At 45.3% G+C, this 18,032-nt stretch overlaps 1 protein-coding gene across 1 annotated transcript in view; it reads left to right on the top strand.

The window, feature by feature from the left end:
• Positions 1 to 18,032, top strand: part of PLXNC1 (plexin C1) — a gene marked incomplete at its 5' end in the record, with an annotated part of 153,455 nt that overhangs the window by 1,401 nt on the left and 134,022 nt on the right. The window lies entirely within an intron of this gene.

Here is an 18,032-nt window from a genome sequence, read left to right as displayed (position 1 = left end):
GGGGTCCGGGGGCACCACCCACCCAGGCAAATGGCAGAGTTTTCCACCCACCATCCCTCACCTCCCCCAGGGTTCCCAGGACAGCCACAGCTTGACTCTTGAAACTGGCGTTTCTTTGACTGGGAAAGAAAGCCGCGGTTCAAGAGGGTCCAGTTGATGGGGATTATGGAGCCATTGTGCACTTCTCCGAGGCTCTTTTCCTTCCAAGGCTGCTGGCACATCAACTCCACATATGGCTCCTGAGAGGGGAGCCTGCTGAGCGCCTCCTTTATAACTGGACAGAAATCAAAGAGCAGAAATTAACGGCTACAGGTGTTGCCATTGTTTTGGTATAAAATGCGTCAGAGAGCAAGGCGAGAAGTCTTCACTTGGAAAAACGTGTTGTGTTGATACATTCGTTGTGTAAGCATAGAGAGGACATTGGCGCTAAGGTCTATTGAGAAGTGTATGGAAAGACACTCCCACCCGCATCCAGGCAGAGCCCATCTTACCAAATATTAGCCTTATTACTCAGAAAGAAAAAAAACAGGTCTTTTGCAAGGCCCCTTAGAATGGTCATTTGCTTCCTCCTCCTTGCTCACTACTTGTGTGCTGGGGCACACGCATAATGTCTTCATTTAGTTACTGTTATAATTATTTTAAAATGTAAATAATGCATAATACTCCCTACATGACTTCATCTGGCTATACAATTATAAGTTAATATTTAATATCTGTCTTCATGAGATCCTTATGAATTCAAGTTTGGCAAAAACCATTGTCTTTGACTTCTCTGTTGAAAGACTTGAAAGTACCCCCACATAGCACTTAGAGTGCAGCTTCAGGCATACTTGGTCTCTCGGGTTAATGTCGAGACAGCTCGGAGGCCCGCAGCAGGTGATAACAGTGGAAATCCAAGCTCCGCCATCTGACAGCTGTGTAGATGTGTGGAAGCCAAAACATTTCTCTTGACTGCCTTGCTCTACCCATTGAGTCCTAGAGGACTTAGTTCCCTTCCAAACCCAGCAGGCACCCTGAATGCACTCAGAATCCACGTTTTTGGCTCGATCAGGTGTTCCTACTTGCGCTGGGATGAGGGGAAGGAAAAGTCAGAGAGCTGCTTATCCATCTTTGTGCGGGGCACTTCTGGGAGGTGGCTGCCCCTTAGAAATCAAGCAAGGGGCAAACACATGCTGCCAAAAATCTGGAATTGGAGAAATAAATAATTAAACTAGGTCCCTCCACAGCATGTCTTGCTGCTGTTATTTATCGAGAGCTCCCGGTGTGCTCAGAGCTGCAGTTTCTGAAAGACGGGGTCTCTACCCTCTGAGCTTGTCACCCAAGTTAAATAATGTACTCTAGTTCAAACAATAGCTTGTCAGGGCTGCCCAGGTGGGAACTTGGAGTTTTGCCTTTTTAAAAAAATATATATATATATAAGTAAATTCCTTGCTGCTCGTATGTATTAAAAAGCCTTAATGGAATTGAATTTCAAGAGAGACTTTGGGGAGGGGGGAAAGGCGGTAGTTTTGGTGAAAAAGCTGACAATTTTATAACCTATTAAATAGGCGGATGAGATAGTTTAACAGATATTTGTTTGATGCCTGTTAGTGCAGGCAGTGCTCTGTGCTGGGCACCGCTGATTCTGCCATTGAAAGGACAATAGCAGGTGGCAACCCCATTTAATGGGGTTATGAGATCAGTGTGCCCCTAGTTGTCGCTCAGAACAATGATGTCATTTGGGTTGCATTTGTTCTGCATTTTATTTTCAGGTTTTCCATGTGTTTTGGAAAAGGCATGCTGAATTACAAGGCGCCTAAGACAAGAGACGAAACTTGAAAAACCACTCTAGAGGGAGCCTCAGTCGATTCTAACAGTGGTTCCCTCCAGCAGACACAGCATTATAGTAGTAATCCATGGGCAGCGAGGCACAGGCGTAGACTGGCTTGCCTTCCCCTGCTCCCCCTGCGTGACTCTCTTCCTTTCCATCTTCAGTCAGCCGTGGGTAGGAAAGTGACGGGAATGACTGGGTTGTGTTTTCTCATGTCTAGGTTCTCTCCTGATCTCTTGTGAGCTGATTTTCTTGCCTTCAGCTTCTCTCGCTAAGGATTCATTCACGAGATGCTTGTGCAATGATTGTGTCCTCAGCTGTCCACACACTGGGCCATGATTTTTTTCTGTCTTGCCTCCAACTTTGAATCCCCTTTCACGACTATGGCAGGTTAGCTCCAGCCTGCAAATGTGCCCAGGCAGCCTAATTCTGTAGACCCTCTCTAATAATCCTAATCAGTAGTTGTATGCAGTTCCTCATATATTACTTCTTTTGAGCCCCTCAGCAAGTCTAAGGTTGCTTCTCTGAGGAACTTTCCCATTTACCTGATGAGGAAGCTTGAGATCACTAAAGCAACTTGCTCAAGATAAATACATGAAGTAAACATCAGAGGCTCCGGCTTAAACCCAGGTCTTGCGGTATCTACTTCTGTATTCATTCCACCACTCTAGTGCTTCTCAAACTTTGCCTTCAAAGTCCCCTAATTAGAGGCAGCAACCAGCTTCCCCTAGGATACACCCCTTGAAGTGTGTTTTAAAACTTGATGTAATTTTTTTTTTCATTCTATTCCGTAACATATCTGTGTGCTTGGATCAACATAAAGATGAATGTTTTAAATTATGTACAAGTTAACTTAACTTCCTCTCATCTCTGAACTCCTGCCACCCTTGGCATACCAATACACTGATAGAAAAGTGTGTGTACCTGAGTTTTGAAGTCTGATTGGTCCAGATTATTTGGCTACTGTGGTTGGATCCTGGGGTTGCTTGTGGTTTAAACATGGTGGCCTCTGTAGACACTGAGGGTAGTGTGTTTTCTTATTGTGTTGGCCAACGAGATGACTCTATTTCATTCTATTCCTTGTAGGGAGACACACCCCCTTCCTCCACACTCACATAATTCCAAAGCCTGACATAAATTATTTGTCATGCAGACAACCACAAAACACTCGCATGCTCTCCAACAGACAGTAACCCAAGATGCTTCTAGCTACTGCGTGCAGAAGTGATGTCCCAGGGCCACTCGGCAGTGCAGCCTTATTGACCTCAAAATCCACAGTCTTCCTGTGATGTTTATTTCCCCTTTAGTTTCTGTTATGATCTTGTCTGGCCACTTTGCAATCTATAGACTAGGTGGTGAATTTTACCCCTATACATATATCTGATATGCAAGCAGGGATTCAAAAAGGCCAACACCCACTTAGAGGGAAAAAGCAGTCATAGCTGCTACTGTTAGATGATTACTATGGCCAGGCTTTGAGCTAAGCACTTCACATGACTTACATTTGGTTGGTTGTAATGCCCCATATGCGGCAAGGACTGTAGTTGTTGCTATAGTTTTACGATGAGATATTGAGACCTGGAGAGCTTTGGTTAATTTCCATAACTGGTAAATGACAGAGCATTGAGGACCTGAACTTGTAACACACAGCCGTAAACAATTCAGCATCACAGACTTTGGATTGTGGTGTCAATCTTGTCCTCCATGAGGAGGCTAGGCTCTTCCTGCTACTCAGAGATCAGCTGTAAACTGGACTTCAGTTCATTCAGTCACTCAGTCACGTCTGACTGTTTGTGACCCCATGGACTATGGCACGCCAGGCTTCCCTGTCCATCACCAACTCCCAGAGCTTGCTCAAACTCATGTTCATCGAGTCAGTGATGCCATCCAACCATCTCATGCTCTGCCGTCCCCTTCTCCTCCTGCCTTCAATCTCTCCCGGCATTAGGGTCTTTTCCAAGGAGTCAGTTCTTCACATCAGGTGGCCAAAGTGTTGAAGTTTCAGCCTCAGCATCAGTCTTGCCAATGAATACTCAGGACTGATTCCCTTTAGGATTGAGTGGTTTTCCTTTAGGATTGACTTAAGCTGGACTTAAGACAGTAGAACAGAGAATTCTTGAGGGAGAACTGGGTTTCTGGATCTGCGTATTTGAGCACCTGAAATTCAGGCTTTGGGAGGGTTGTAGCTCCTCAGTGGTCAGTTTCTAGGTAACACTGGGACTCTCTGTATTCAGACTTATAACAACCTCAGAGAGACGTACAGGACCTTTAAGGACTGCTCTAAGTTTTTGGTTTTCGGACATAAGAACTAGCTCATAAACTCAATCCTGGGATCTCAGCCTGTTAAACCTGGGTTATAGGAACTCTTGTCTTTATTAGCAGCTATAATTAAAATACAAGCCCCAGGAGGTCAGGAACCTTGTAACATTCAACTCTCTGTTGAAGCCAGAGTTCCTAGCATAGTAACTTAAATATTTGTTAAATTAATAAATGAAAGGGGTTGGGGGCTCATGTTGGGGATGTTTTCTGTCCTTAGCAGCCACACTTTCTTGAGTCTGGCCACCTCATGCTCGCTTATGGATGCTGTGCTCTGTTGCTCCATCGGGTCTGACTCTTTGCAACTCCATGGACTACCAGGCTCCTCTGTCCATGGAGTTTTCCAGGCAAGAATACTGTAGTGAGTTGCCATTTCCTCCTCCAGGGGGTCTTCCCAACCCAGGGATTGAACCCTCATCTGTTTCATCTCCTGCACTGACAGGTGGATTCTTTACCACTGAGCCACCTGGGAAGCCTTCATGCCCCCTTAACTATTGTCTTTTTCTTGATGTCTAATGAGTTGGGGCCTCTTTCTTCTCTAGTCTGAGCGTCTCTGACATCCTCCACTCCTCTGGCTTTCCCCAGAAATTCCCATTCTTTGGACTTGCCAGGCTTACGGTCTTGCCAACCTGAGCATTAACTTTGACCATAAAAACCCAGCATGGTTGGCACTTCTTTGGTATAATTTAATAATGTGCATGCTCATGCCTTCCAGAGACAAAAAGAGAGGGCTTTGTGCTGTTGGGCAGTGATCCTCAAAGTGTTGTCTCGATCAGCAACAGCATCACCAGGGAACTTACTTGAAATGCAAATTCTTGGGCCCCCACATCAGATTTACTAAATCAGAATCTCAGTAGGGCATGGGATGGGCAGTCTGTGTTTTTAACAATCTCTCCAGGTGACTCTACTATACATTCAGGTTTTAGAACCACAGCTGCAAGGTATCACAGTTTCCCTTGCAGCTCAAACACCTGGGATAAGAACTTGTCCCATTGTTTTCATTGCATTTTACTTCAGGTCATAGAAAGTAACTGACTCATCCCACTCCCCTTATATTCTTATCCTCTTCTAATTGCTCAACAGAAATGCCTAGAAAAACTCCCAAAGTCTTACTATTTTTGAGTTTGGCGTCTGAGTCTCAAGAACCTGTAAGTCATAGTTTAGTTAGCTCCTTCACCCTTTCACGCAAGAGTCTGTTTGCATTTCATTCCAGGATGTGGGTAGGGGGAGATTTCTAGAGCCTTCCAAGCTGCTGTACACAACCAATTCTACACGCCAGAATTCTAAGGGTCTACTCTTTACAGCATCAATCTTGATACCAATTTCTATTCTAATTAGGCACAGTTGGTTGCATGAAACCAAGCTCTACATAAGTAAGCTCCAACAAGGAGATGGGGAATTTAGTGGATAGGAACATGTGGGATTACATGGAATCCTAGGAAGAGGAGAGGTGCTTGCCTGCACAGACTCTGGATCCAGGTAGACAGGGACCATAGCTGCCATTTCCCAGTTGTGTGACCTTGTGCAAGTTATTTAACCTTTCTGTGCTTGTTTGTCTACCCAGAAGTACTGATCCTTTTTGCTTCATAGGATTTTTGTCTGGATCAATGGCTTAATATGTATAGGATATGAACACGGAGAAGGCAATGGCACCCCACTCCAGTACTCTTGCCTGGAAAATCCCATGGATGGAGGAGCCTGGTGGGCTGCAGTCCATGGGGTCGCGAAGAGTCGGACACAACTGAACCACTTCACTTTCACTTTTCACTTTCATGCGTTGGAGAAGGAAATGGCAACCCACTCCAGTGTTCTTGCCTGGAGAATCCCAGGGACAGGGGAGCCTGGTAGGCTGCCATCCATGGGGTCACACAGAGTTGGACACGACTGAAGTGACTTAGCAGCAGCAGCGTGAACACTACCTGACCTAGAGTAAACACTGTGTATGTATGTACTTCATCACTGTCGTGATTTTTAGTAGTAATAGGCTGGGGCTCTCTGATGTGGGGGGCGGTGGGCTTCCCAGATGGCACTAATGGTAAAGAACCCACCTGCCAATGAAGGAGACCATAAGAGACTCAGGTTCGACCCTTGGGTCAGGAAGATCCCCTGGAGAAGGGCATGGCAACCCCTTCCAGTATTTTTGCCTGGAGAATCCCAGGGACAGAGGAGCCTGGAGGGCTACAGCCCATGGGGTTGTACAGAGTCTGACACAGCTGAGCAACTTAGCATGATGTGGAGTGGGAAGAAGCTTCCGCAGTCAGAGCAGCGGAAAGGTGCTCAGCAGCAGAAAGTGTGAAGGATCCTCATTCGAAGGTTTCATTGTCAGCCTGACAGGGTGGCGGCTTCCCTCAGTCCTGCTGCCAAATGACCACCTCGGCTTCCTCGAATATCTGTCCCTCTCCCTGTCCACCTGAATGTGCCTCAGCCTGACCTGATCCCCACTCTGTCTCCCAATAGCTTAACCTTCTGCATCAGCTACCAACTGGCAACAGCTTTCTATATTATTTAGTTCAAATGACCAGGAAATAGAGAGAATGGGGTCCAACCCATCCTGTGACTCCACATTATGAGCCCAAGTTCAGGGTAGGGGTTTGTTGCCATTGGGACAAGTACTGAGTCCTGGTGTGGTCAGAAGAAGGAAGACCGTCAGATGATGACCCCCAGTAGGTGGTGTAGGCAGGTTGCCTCGGAATGGAAAGGTAGGAGACCCACACCATGGTTACCACGTTGACTACAGCAGCATGGAACCATCTCTGCCTCCCTTCAGGCTTCTCCATGACCCACCTCTGCCTTCCCTGAGGTAGGCACCTACGAGGTGGCACCTAGCTGAAAATCACTGAGGGCTGCTCTGAGGACCCCCACAGTCTGCTGGGGGACAGTTTGTAGGCATCCTGGATCTAGCCTGTTTGTGGTAGCAGGGGCATGGTGAAAAAAGTCACTGAGCTAAGTGTTAGTTGCTCAGTCGTGTCTGACTCTTAGGGATTCTCCAGGCAAGAATACTGGAGTGGATTGCATTTCCTTCTCCAGGGGATCTTCCTGACCCAGGGACCAAACCCAGGTCTCTTGCATTGCAAGCAGATTCTTTACCATCGGAACCACTAGGGAGGCCTCCTAGCGGCATGGTAGTGGTTAAGATTTTTTATCAGTTATGCTCATAGTTTTTGTTAGCGTTTTCATCAAGATGGAAAATTAATACTAATTTATATACTGTCAGAAAACCAAAGAGAATTGTGATTTGTTTTACAGTTTCTATAGTTGATGGGTTTGACTGTCTGATCAATAGTTACACTTAGTGTCTCCTCAGAGGAGTCACAAAGGGGATTTGACCCCAGTAATCCCCACTCCACTACTCTGGCCAGTGCATTTCTGCAGAAGTCAGCAAACATTTTCTGTAAAGATTGTCAATATCGTAGGCTTTGCAGGCCAGGTGCAGTCTCTGCTGCAATTGCTCGACTGCCAGTGAAGTGTGACAGCAACCATAGACAATGCATAAATGAACACTCGTGGTGATGTTCCAATAAAACTTTATGGACACGGAAATTTGAATTTCATGTATAATTTTCACTTGTCATAAAATATTATTCTTTAGATTGTTTCAGCCATTAAAAAATGTAAAAACTATTCTTGGCTTGGGAGGGGGGCGCATTGCAAAAAGCAGGCAGCTTGCTGGATTTGGTCCACAGCTGGTAGTTTACCCACCCCTGCTGTCATGGAAAGGGTGAGTGGAACAAACCTTCGCGTTGCCCTAAGACAGCTATGAAATTTAGTAAAAAGGTGATGTGGCAACCCCACGAAGGAGCGTCAAACTCAGCGTGGGAGGAACCTGGGAGGCTTTAGAGAGGTGATACTGGAGCTGTGTCTTGAAGCCAAGCTTAAGAGGCAGAAAGGGAGTTCCAGAGAGAAGGCACAGCTTGTGCACAAGCGGGAAGTTGAATAAGCCTGTGAACCGCAGGTAGCTCACCCTGGCTGGGGAGTGTCCAGAAATGAGCATGCAGGGCCAGATGGCGAAGGGTTTAATGAGACTGGCCAAGATGACTGGATTTTATCCTGATGGTCAGTTGTCTTCAGGCTTTAAAAACCAGGTTTCTAAATCTTAAACCAGAAGCTCAGTGTGAGAAAAAGGCTAACAAATCATCTTTGACCTGCTGTTCTGGGTGAGGCCATTGCCAAGCGCTGAGACTCAGGGTGAAGTGGGGGTGTGGGGGAGACTCCCAGAATCCTGCAACTCAGCCTCCCCCAGCCCTTGCTGGTCCCTGCATCATCTCAAAGGAACTTCTAGGACTCTGCTGAGCAGGGTGGAAAAGCTGTGGCTGTTAGAGGACTAAAGCAGGGCTCTAAGTAGATGTGATCTGATTGTGTTTTAGTGCAATCATTCAGAAGAATGAATGAGGTGAGACGAGAGGCAAAACTGCTGATTAGAAGGACAGTCACTAGTTCAATCAAATACTTCTTGAGTCCATACTCTGTGTGAAGCACTGTGTGAAATATTTCTATCAGTGATGAATAGAGTAGACAATAAATAGGCAGAAAATAAAGAGCTTCTTTTTGCAGTAAAATGATAGCCCTTCTAAAGCATTCACTTTGCACCAAGTGTTGTTCTAAGTAAGCACTTTACCAGTATTAACTCATTTAACCCTCACCCCAGCCTTGTGAGATGGGTAGTGTGATTTCCATTTTACAGATGAGGAAACTGAGGCCCAGGCTGAGACTGGGGCTACGTGAAGGAAAAAGCTGAGGATGTAATTGAGCCATGTTATTTGAGCTGTTGGGGAAAGTTCTCTTTAAGGAAGTTAAGTCAACCCCAGGAAGATGAGAAAGGATAGTTGTAGGCGTCTCCCATGGGGAGTGGGGAGCAGTGCAAGGCTTCAAAAGGGGAAATGACTTGGTCATTTTGAAGAACAAAAGGCTAGTGTGGTTGGTTTAGGGAGGTGGAGGGGGGAGAGTGTTGGGGAAGAAAGCAGTAGCCGACCCCGTAGGCCTGGCAGGCTGTGGGAAGGAGGTTATATATTTTTTTTTTTCCTCAAAGCTTAGAAGAGTCTTTGAAGGGAAGTGAAATGACTGGATTTGAATTCCTAAATAATGGCTGCCCTGTGAGTCATGGATGAGAGATTGGCCCCAAAAGAGGCAAGAGGGTCCTTTATCAGTCCAGGCGAGAAATGATGTCACCTTGGTCTAGAGTGGTGGCCACAATGAAAGTACAGGGAGACAGATGGATCACGTGGGTTGCAGTAATCCAGGTGAGCCTGGTGGAGACCTGAACTGAGGTGGCAGTGTAGGCGAAGACAAGGGATCAACTGAAATAGCTTTTTAAGATATTGAATTGAGAGGTACTGGTGACCAGTTAGTTTAATTGTCATAGATTTTAGATATCTTTGAGACCTCCTTGCCAGAGAGGACAACTAAACATTCAGTTGGCCATGAAGTGAGGCCCACTCTGTCAGCCTCTAATGGAGAGCCTGCTGTGTGCCAGGCTCTGTGTTGGGCTCAATGTGGCGATGGTGCCAATGGGGAGTAGCCAGGGGTGTCTCATCTGTGCTTCCTAGGCATCGAGAATGCCACCTAATGCACAGTGGGCCCTCAATAAATATTTGAACTGAAAAGAAGGTTCCATCTGATGTAGAAGATGTGATTACAGCTTATAGAGGTAAGAGCTTCCAAGAGAAGCCCAGGACCCTGGAGCTGTGTTTATAGGAAGAATAAAAGCCAGGTAGCCAAGAGGGAAGGGCATTTCTCTGTGACTCCCTCACCAGTGAGGCCCGATTCCTGATCTTTCCCTCCAGCCTGGTCTTGGAAGCGTCCATTTGAGAAACATGTCCTCTAACCCATCAACTGTTCCTAATTACTCTGCACTGACATCCTCCTGAGGTCCCTTTTCCATCAGTGATCAATTTCAGAAATTGGATTCCAAGTGCTGGTCCTTGCTTGTCTGAGGCTTCCGCAGGCCTGGGACACCCAGAGCAGCTGGTAGCTGTAGGTAACACCCAGCCTCAGTCTCCTGGGCTTAGCAACATCTCTGTGCCCCTCCATACAGAGGTCCTCACCCCGTGGAGCCCTTGTGCTGTGGACCTCTGGGGAAGCCTCATGGTTTTAAACACATGAAAAAAGAGAGAGCTGCAAAATGAACCAATTATATTGATCTACAGATATATCCAAATGTTTTTTTTCCAATTTGAGATAGAGTAATATATCTTAACACATTAAATAGCGGGACCTAACAGCAGTAACTACCATCATTTCCAAGCAGAGATAAGCACAAATGATATTTTGAGATACCTGCAACAACTATAAAATGATGTGAAAATATCTGATTTCTTTTGATGACAAAGTCACAGGTTCAGTTAATATGACTGTGGCCTGCATTAATAATTAAAGGAAATACTAAATTTTTGTCAGAGTTCACAATACAGGATTTTTTCTTTCTCATCCAGTTTCATGAATTCCCTGAATTCTTTGCAGGAACTGGATGTGAGTGGAGCCCATAGTCCAGACACTCGTTCTATTACTATGTGTATCAGAAAACCAATGGCAAAATGTTGCATTTTGTTTTAGAATTCATTTGATTGGCTTATTTTGACAGTAGGGGGTTTAATCCCATCTGTATTTTACAGGTCAAGCACCTGGCCAAGAGCCAAAAGCTTCATAAATGGACTGGATGGAGCAGGTGGGTGGGTGGAGAAGCCTCAGAAAGGTTAAATGACTGCTTAGAGACAGCTCATAAGTAATAGAGCTTGAACTTAAACCCAAGTGTGTTTTTTTTTTTTTTACCCTGAATCTCCTCTTCTTTCTACTTATCCATACTGCTACTATGTTATTTCTAAAGTTAGCCCAATGTTCATGAATTATGCTGTTCTAATCATGGGGAAAGAACAGTGCTGTTATTCTTTGCTTTGGTGAGAGGATACCAAAATACTTAAATGTATTTTGTTTAGCTCTTAGAGCCTCATTTTCAGTACACCAAGTCTGTAGACTGTCTATAGACAGAGATGGCAAAAGACCCAGAAACTCTCTTCCAAGCATTAATGAACTATGGATATGAATGTATCGGATGGGCCAAAAAGTTCATTCAGGTTTTTCCTGTTACAAGAAAACTTGACGAACTTTTTGACCAACCCAATACATGGAAGCAGGTGATGTGGGGTAGTTTGGTGTTTCCCCAGGCAGAACCAAGGCCCAGTGCTTGCAGGGAACAAATTTTGCCTCAATAGGAGAACTTTGTAATGATTAGACCTATTTAGCAATGTGCCAGGGTTGTCTGGCTAGATATTGACTGAAAGCATTCAAACTTTGGTCCATGTACTTATTTATTCATTCAATAAATGTTTATTGACAGCTTGCTACATGCTAGATGCTGAGGTATATGCTGCATTCAGAGTGTACAGTAAGATAAGCTATTGTAGAGCTTAGAGTCTACTGGGAGACAGACATTGAATTTAAAAATTTAATTATTTTCAACAAAACAAATGGAATGTTAAAATTCAAAATAGCAACTGGCATAGGGATAGGAAGATCTATAGTCATGTGACCATAAAGAGGTGACATTGAATTTGAAATCTGAAAGTTGTTTTTCAAAAAAACCAGCCTGCGAGAAATGAAGAGAGGGGAACTAGAAGAAATAGCATGTGCAAAGGCCCTGAGGCAGAAAGATGGGGACATGTTAAAGTGTCTGAAGGAAGGACACTGGGGGAACTGAAGCAGAGTGAAGGAAAAGAGTGATATGACAAGGGTTGAGTTTTAAGAAGTAACAGGTGGGCCCTGGGGAGGCATTTGGATTTAATTATAAATGTGATGGTAAGCCACTGAAGAATTTTAGGCAACGAAGTAACAGCCTATTTTATATTTTAGAGGATCACTCTGACTACTGGATAGAAAATAAATTATAGGTTGAAAGAGAGAGACCAGGAGGCTCTTACAGTAGATGAGGAGGGAGATGATGGGTAAGGACCATGGAGATGGAGAAAAAGTGAAAGTGAAGTCGCTCAGTCGTGTCCGACTCTTTGCGACCCTGTGGACTGTAGAGTACCAGGCTCCTCCGTCCATGTGATTCTCCAGGCAAGAATACTGGAGTGGGTTGCAATTTAAGATAGACTTAAGACTGGGAGATTCAGCTGAGATTTTCATGTATTGGGTGTGGAGAGTGATGAAGGGGACCTGAGGGTGGATGGTGGTGCCATTTACCATGATGGAGAGGAGGAGGAGGAGGAAGGTTGGAAGGAAGAAGTGTCCGAATAACCATTTTGCAGCAACTCCGAAACCTTATGACAGATTCCATTGGTTCTCAAAGAAGATGATGCCACTTATTTAGGGGGTATTTAGCAATTTGGGAGAGGGAGCTTTTGCAGTAGTCAAAATGAGGAGTGAGGGCAGTACTGGTATAACATGAAAGAAAGAAAGTGAAAGTGAAGTCGCTCAGTCGTGTCCGACTCTTTGCAACCCCATGGACACCAGGCTCCTCCGTCCATGGGATTTTCTAGGCAAAAGTACTGGAGTGGGTTGCCATAACATGGGCAGGTGTCAAAAATCCCACATCATGGAGGCCAGCCCCCATAGTGAAGAAATAGCCTATTTAGAATGCCTGTAGCTTCCTTATGGAAAACATTGTTGGATTGTCTCTCTTCCAACTCTAATAATCTCGGAAAATGCATTTGTTTGCACTGTCAGCCATTCAGAAACTTTCATGAATTGTTTGAGTCAGGTTGTCTTTTCATAGATAATTGACTGAAAGTAGTCACATGGAAACGATATTTAGATGGGGGATGGTGCACAAAACAAGAATAAAGAAGGATAAACCTGGGGTAGTGAAACTTTGGCCGTAGGTAGGGCTGGAGCCTGGAGAAGGCAATGGCACCCCACTCCAGTACTCTTGCCTGGAAAATCCCATGGACAGAGGAGCCTGGTGGGCTGCAGTCCATGGGGTCGCTAAGAGTCGGACCTGACTGAGCGACTTCACTTTCACTTTTCACTTTCATGCATTGGAGAAGGAAATGGCAACCCACTCCAGTGTTCTTGCCTAGAGAATCTCAGGGACAGGGGAGCCTGGTGGGCTGCTGTCTATGGGGTCGCACAGAGTCGGACGCAACTGAAGCGACTTAGCAGCAGCAGCAGCAGGGCTGGAGCCTGGTGGCTCAGATGGTAAAGAACCTGCCTGCAATGCAGGAAACCTGGGTTAAATCCCTAGGTCAGGAAGATCCCTGGGAGAAGGGAATGGCAACCCAAACCTGTATTCTTGCCTGGAGAGGAGCCTGGTGGGCTACAGTCCATGTGGTCGCAAAGAGTTGAATACAACTGAGTGACTAACACTACAAGGGCTGCAGGGCTGGAGGACTCTGGGCCCTTAGAGAGACTGAAGCAGGTGGATATGAAATATCCAAGTGTGTCCCTAAACGTCCCTTCTGTATTCCTCCTGCACACTTTAAACTTTTCCTTTGGATCCTTTGAGTTCAAAAGTAAATTCTTCTTTCAGATGACCAGTCAGTCACTCAGTCATGTCCAACTCTTTGCCACCCCATGGACTGCAGCACACCAGGATTCCCTGTCCATCATCAACTCCCGGAGCTTGCTCAAACTCACATCCATTCAGTCGGTGATGCTATCCACCCATCTCATCCACTGTCATCCCCTTCTCTTGCCGTCGATCTTTCCTAGCATCAGGGTCTTTTCCAATGAGTCCGTTCTTCACATTAGGTGGTCAGAGTATTGGAACTTCTTCATCAGTCCTTCCAATGAATATTCAGGACTGATCTCCTTTAGGATGGACTGGTTGGATCTCCTTGCAGTCCAAGGGACTCTCAAGAGTCTTCTCCAACACCACAGTTCAAAAGCATCACTTCTTTGGTGCTCAGCTTTCTTTATGGTCTAACTCTCACATCCATACATGACTACTGGAAAAACCATAGCTTTGACTAGATGGACCTTTGTTGGCAAAGTAATGTCTATGCTTTTTAATATGCTGTTTAGGTTTGTCATAGCTTTTCTTCCAAGGATCAAACGTCTTTTAATTTCATGGCTGCAGTCACCATCTGAAGTGATTTTGGAGCCCAGAAAAATAAAGTCTCTCACTGTTTCCATTGCTTCCCCATCTATTTGTCATGAAGTGGTGGGACCAGATGTCATGATCTTAGTTTCTGAATGTTGAGTTTTAAGCCAGCTTTTTCACTCTCCTCTTTCACTTTCATCAAGAGGTTCTTAAGTTCCTCTTCTCTTTCTGCCATGAGGGTGGTGTCATCTGCCTATCTGAGGTTACTGATATTTCTCCCTGCAATCTTGATTCCAGCTTGTGCTTCATCCAGCCCAGCATTTCTCATGATGTACTCTGCGTATAAGTTAAATAAGCAGGGTGACAATATACAGCCTTGACGGACTCCTTTCCCAATTTGGAACCAGTCTGTGGTTCCATGTCTGGTTCTGTTGTTTCTTGACCTGCATACAGATTTCTCAGGAAGCAGGTCACGTGGTCTGGTATTCCCATCTCTTGAAGAATTTTCCATAGTTTGTTGTGATCCACACAGTCAGAGGCTTTGACGTAGTCAATAAAGCAGAAGTAGATGTTTTTTTCTGGAACTCTCTTGCTTTTTTGATGATCCAGCAGATGTTGGCAATTTGATCTCTGGTTCTTCTGCCTTTTCTAAATTCAGCTTCAATATCTGGAATTTCTCGGTTCATATACTGTTGAAGCCTCACGTGGAGAATTTTGAATATTAATTTGCTAATGTGTGAGATGAGTGCAATTGTGCAGTAGTTTGAGCATTCTTTGGCATTGCCTTTTTTGGGATTGGAATGAAAACTAACCTTTTCCAGCCCTGTGGCCACTGCTGAGTTTTCCAAATTTGCTGGCATATTGAGTGCAGCATTTTAACAGCATCATCTTTTAGGATTTGAAATAGCTCAGCTGGAATTCTGTCACCTCCACTAGCTCTCTAAAGAGCCTCTTGATGAAGGTGAAAGAAGAGAGTGAAAAAGCTGGCTTAAAACTCACTATCTAACATAGGTAAATAGTTGTTCTTTCCATTCTTTAATTTGATGAACTTAGTTTTCCAGTTGTTTTCACACGATTTAATTTGGGCTTCACAACAATGCTAATAGGCAGGACATGTATATTATTGTGTCCATTTGACAGATTCAGTTGTTGCGGTTTAGGGGCTTGCCCAAATCAAGCAGCAGGTCAGAGATGGAGCGGGGCCAGATCTTGGGCAATGGGCTCCTGCTGAGGTTTCCTAACTGCAAGTGGGCCCCTGGGTAAATAATGATGAAGAAACTGCTTCAGGTGAGTGTATGCCAATGAGGAGCAAAGTACAATATTTACTGCCAGAGAGGCATTAGGCTTCCCAGGTGTGGCTCAGCAGTGAAGAATCTGCCTGCCAATGCAGGAGACGCAGGAGACATGTGTTCGATCCCTGGGTCAGGAACATTCTTGGAGGAGGGAATGGCAACCCACTCCAGTATTCTTGCTTGGAGAATCCCATGGACAGAGGAGGCTGGTGGGCTACAGTCCATAGGATCGCAAAAGAGTCAGACACGACTGAGCATCTGAGGAGAAGAAGTTCCTAGACATCCAGTTGTTTCTTTGCCCTGGCCCCATAGGGAAAAACCAAAATAAGAGAATCTTTTCAGCACTGTGGGGATTAAAGACTTGACTTTTTCTGTTTCCCCAACAGTTGAGAGACCACGTTTGAGTGCATTTCCTCCAGCTGTTCCCATAATAACTGCAGCGGGGCTGTGAGCATCCCGCGTGATTCTCACTGAGTCAGATCATCTTCCACGTGGTAGGGGCGGGGCCCCGCGGTACTCAAGCCCAGAGTGTGCCGTTCACATCCTAGAAGACAGGCTCGTGTCCCCTGGAGTTGGGCAGTGCACACTGGAGGATGTTTATGGTCCTTGAAAGATTATACGAAGGAGCTACAAGGTCAAGCTGTTTCCCTCATGATATGCCCAGTATTTCCTGAATATGCTCACACATACATTCCTTCCCAGTAGCCTTTGTCCCACTTTGGTGTGTCAAGCCCAGGCACTCTCTTTTTCAGCCCAAACATCATTTGAGACAAACCGAAAAAGGTTTCCCTCTGAGAGCAGGCTCAAGTGTAGGCGGGATGTGTGGTTAGACATGGCACGAAGGAGACGCAGAATGACAACTCTGAGGGAACCAAGAAAGCCCAAAGGGGAGACAAGGTTTAGAGCTAAATCAAGATTGGATTTTGTCATGAAAAGCAGAACTGGCAAAAGCATCATTACAAGGCATTAACCTTGTTACACACAGAAGAACAAGCAGAGGCTGGGATTCAGAAATAAATTACACATAATAAACTAGACAGAATAGGCCGCAACATTAGCGATTATGCCCTAAGGGGGAGAGAAGGGCAAGATAGAAAATAGACAAAAAAAAAAAAACAAAAAAAAACACAGAAGTGAAAATTATCTCTGGACACGGGGGAGGGCCACAGCATTATTTCACCCCTTTTTCTACTTGACTCCCCAGGTATTAATTCCACTTTTGTGAGCGGGTTTCTCTGGAGTCTGTCTTTTGTTTTCATTTGCTGAAATGAGCAAAAGAAAGCCATTCAGAGGGTTCTTTTTCCCATTCACAGGGACCTGTCCATTTCTGTGTGTTTCCAACACAAAAGAATCCATTTCCATTCAGCACGAGCAGCCCTTCAAGTTTACATGAAGTCCAAGCCCTCTTTTTCCTATTTTCTTCCAGACTCGCTGTTGTAATTGGCTGCACAGTCCTGACTATGGCCAGGGTTCTCCAGGGTGAGAGGATAACACTCGAGCAGTTCTGAGCCCTCGTGGCTGAGAAACACCTAGAGTCTAGTGCTGTGTCCAACAGTCATGGCTCTCATTTCTTACAGGGACTTCCTTTGGGTTATAAGTAACAGAAGACCCAATCAAATAGCAGCTTAAACCATGACATCTATTGTTAGGAAAAAGCTTAAAGGTTGGAAGTGTGCTCAGTGGTGTCCTCAAGAATCGAGTCTCTCTTACTCTTCCCCTGCACCAATCTGCTGGTTTTCATCTCCCATCTTGAATTCATGGAAGCAAAACGGCTGCCACCTCTCTGCATGGATAGCCTCACATCAAAGTCCAAAGGGAGGAAGTGTGGAAAGAGGAGCAAAGGGCTTTCCTCAAGAGCCTTCTCTTAGCAAGGAGGAAGCTCATTCCTGGAAGTGCCCCTGGTGGATTTCTGGCATCTCACTGGTCCAGGCTGGACCGCATGGCCACCTCTAGCTCTAAGGGGTAGGAATGTGAGTAACCAGGCAACGGAGAATGAGATAACCATGAAGCTTGGGCCAATCATAGCTTTCCCAGGCTTGGGTTTATTGTGACCCGAACAAAACTAGGGCTTTATGGCAAAGAAGGAGATGGGCTTAACTGCCACGGGCATGGCAGAAACTGTTTTGTGTTTTAAATAAAATAATGATAGCAGACATGGGTCATAAGTTATCAAATGCCAGATTTTACTCAGTTTCCTGAGACTTGCATCCTAACTCATTCAGTCCTGTGAAAAGTCCATGGCACAAATGCCTCTTAATCATCACTTCTGTTGTATAGAGGAGGAAATTGAATCACAGAGAGGCTACATAATGTGTACAAAATTACTTAGAAAGTGACAGAGCCATGATTGAAAGCCTGAAAGTCTGTCTCACCACCCTGCGGGAATCCTTATTCGTTGGAGTATTATAAAATACTCCACGAAAACACAGTAAATGCATGTTTCTGCTTCTCTGGTGGCTTGGTCAGTGAAGAATCTGCCTGCCAATGCAGGAGACATGGGTTCAGCCCTGGGTCAGGAAGATCCCCTGGAGATGGAAATGGCTACCCACTCCAGTTCTTGCCTGGGGATCCCATGGGCAGGAACCTGGTAGGCTCCAGTCCATAGGGTCGCACAGAGTCAGACATGACTTAGCAACTAATT

The sequence above is a fragment of the Bison bison genome, unplaced genomic scaffold (assembly GCF_000754665.1).
Source record: "Bison bison bison isolate TAMUID 2011002044 unplaced genomic scaffold, Bison_UMD1.0 scf7180017864133, whole genome shotgun sequence".
NCBI lineage: Eukaryota > Metazoa > Chordata > Mammalia > Artiodactyla > Bovidae > Bison > Bison bison.
Note: the sequence above shows the minus strand (reverse complement) of the source record. Positions and strands in the feature narration are given on the sequence as shown.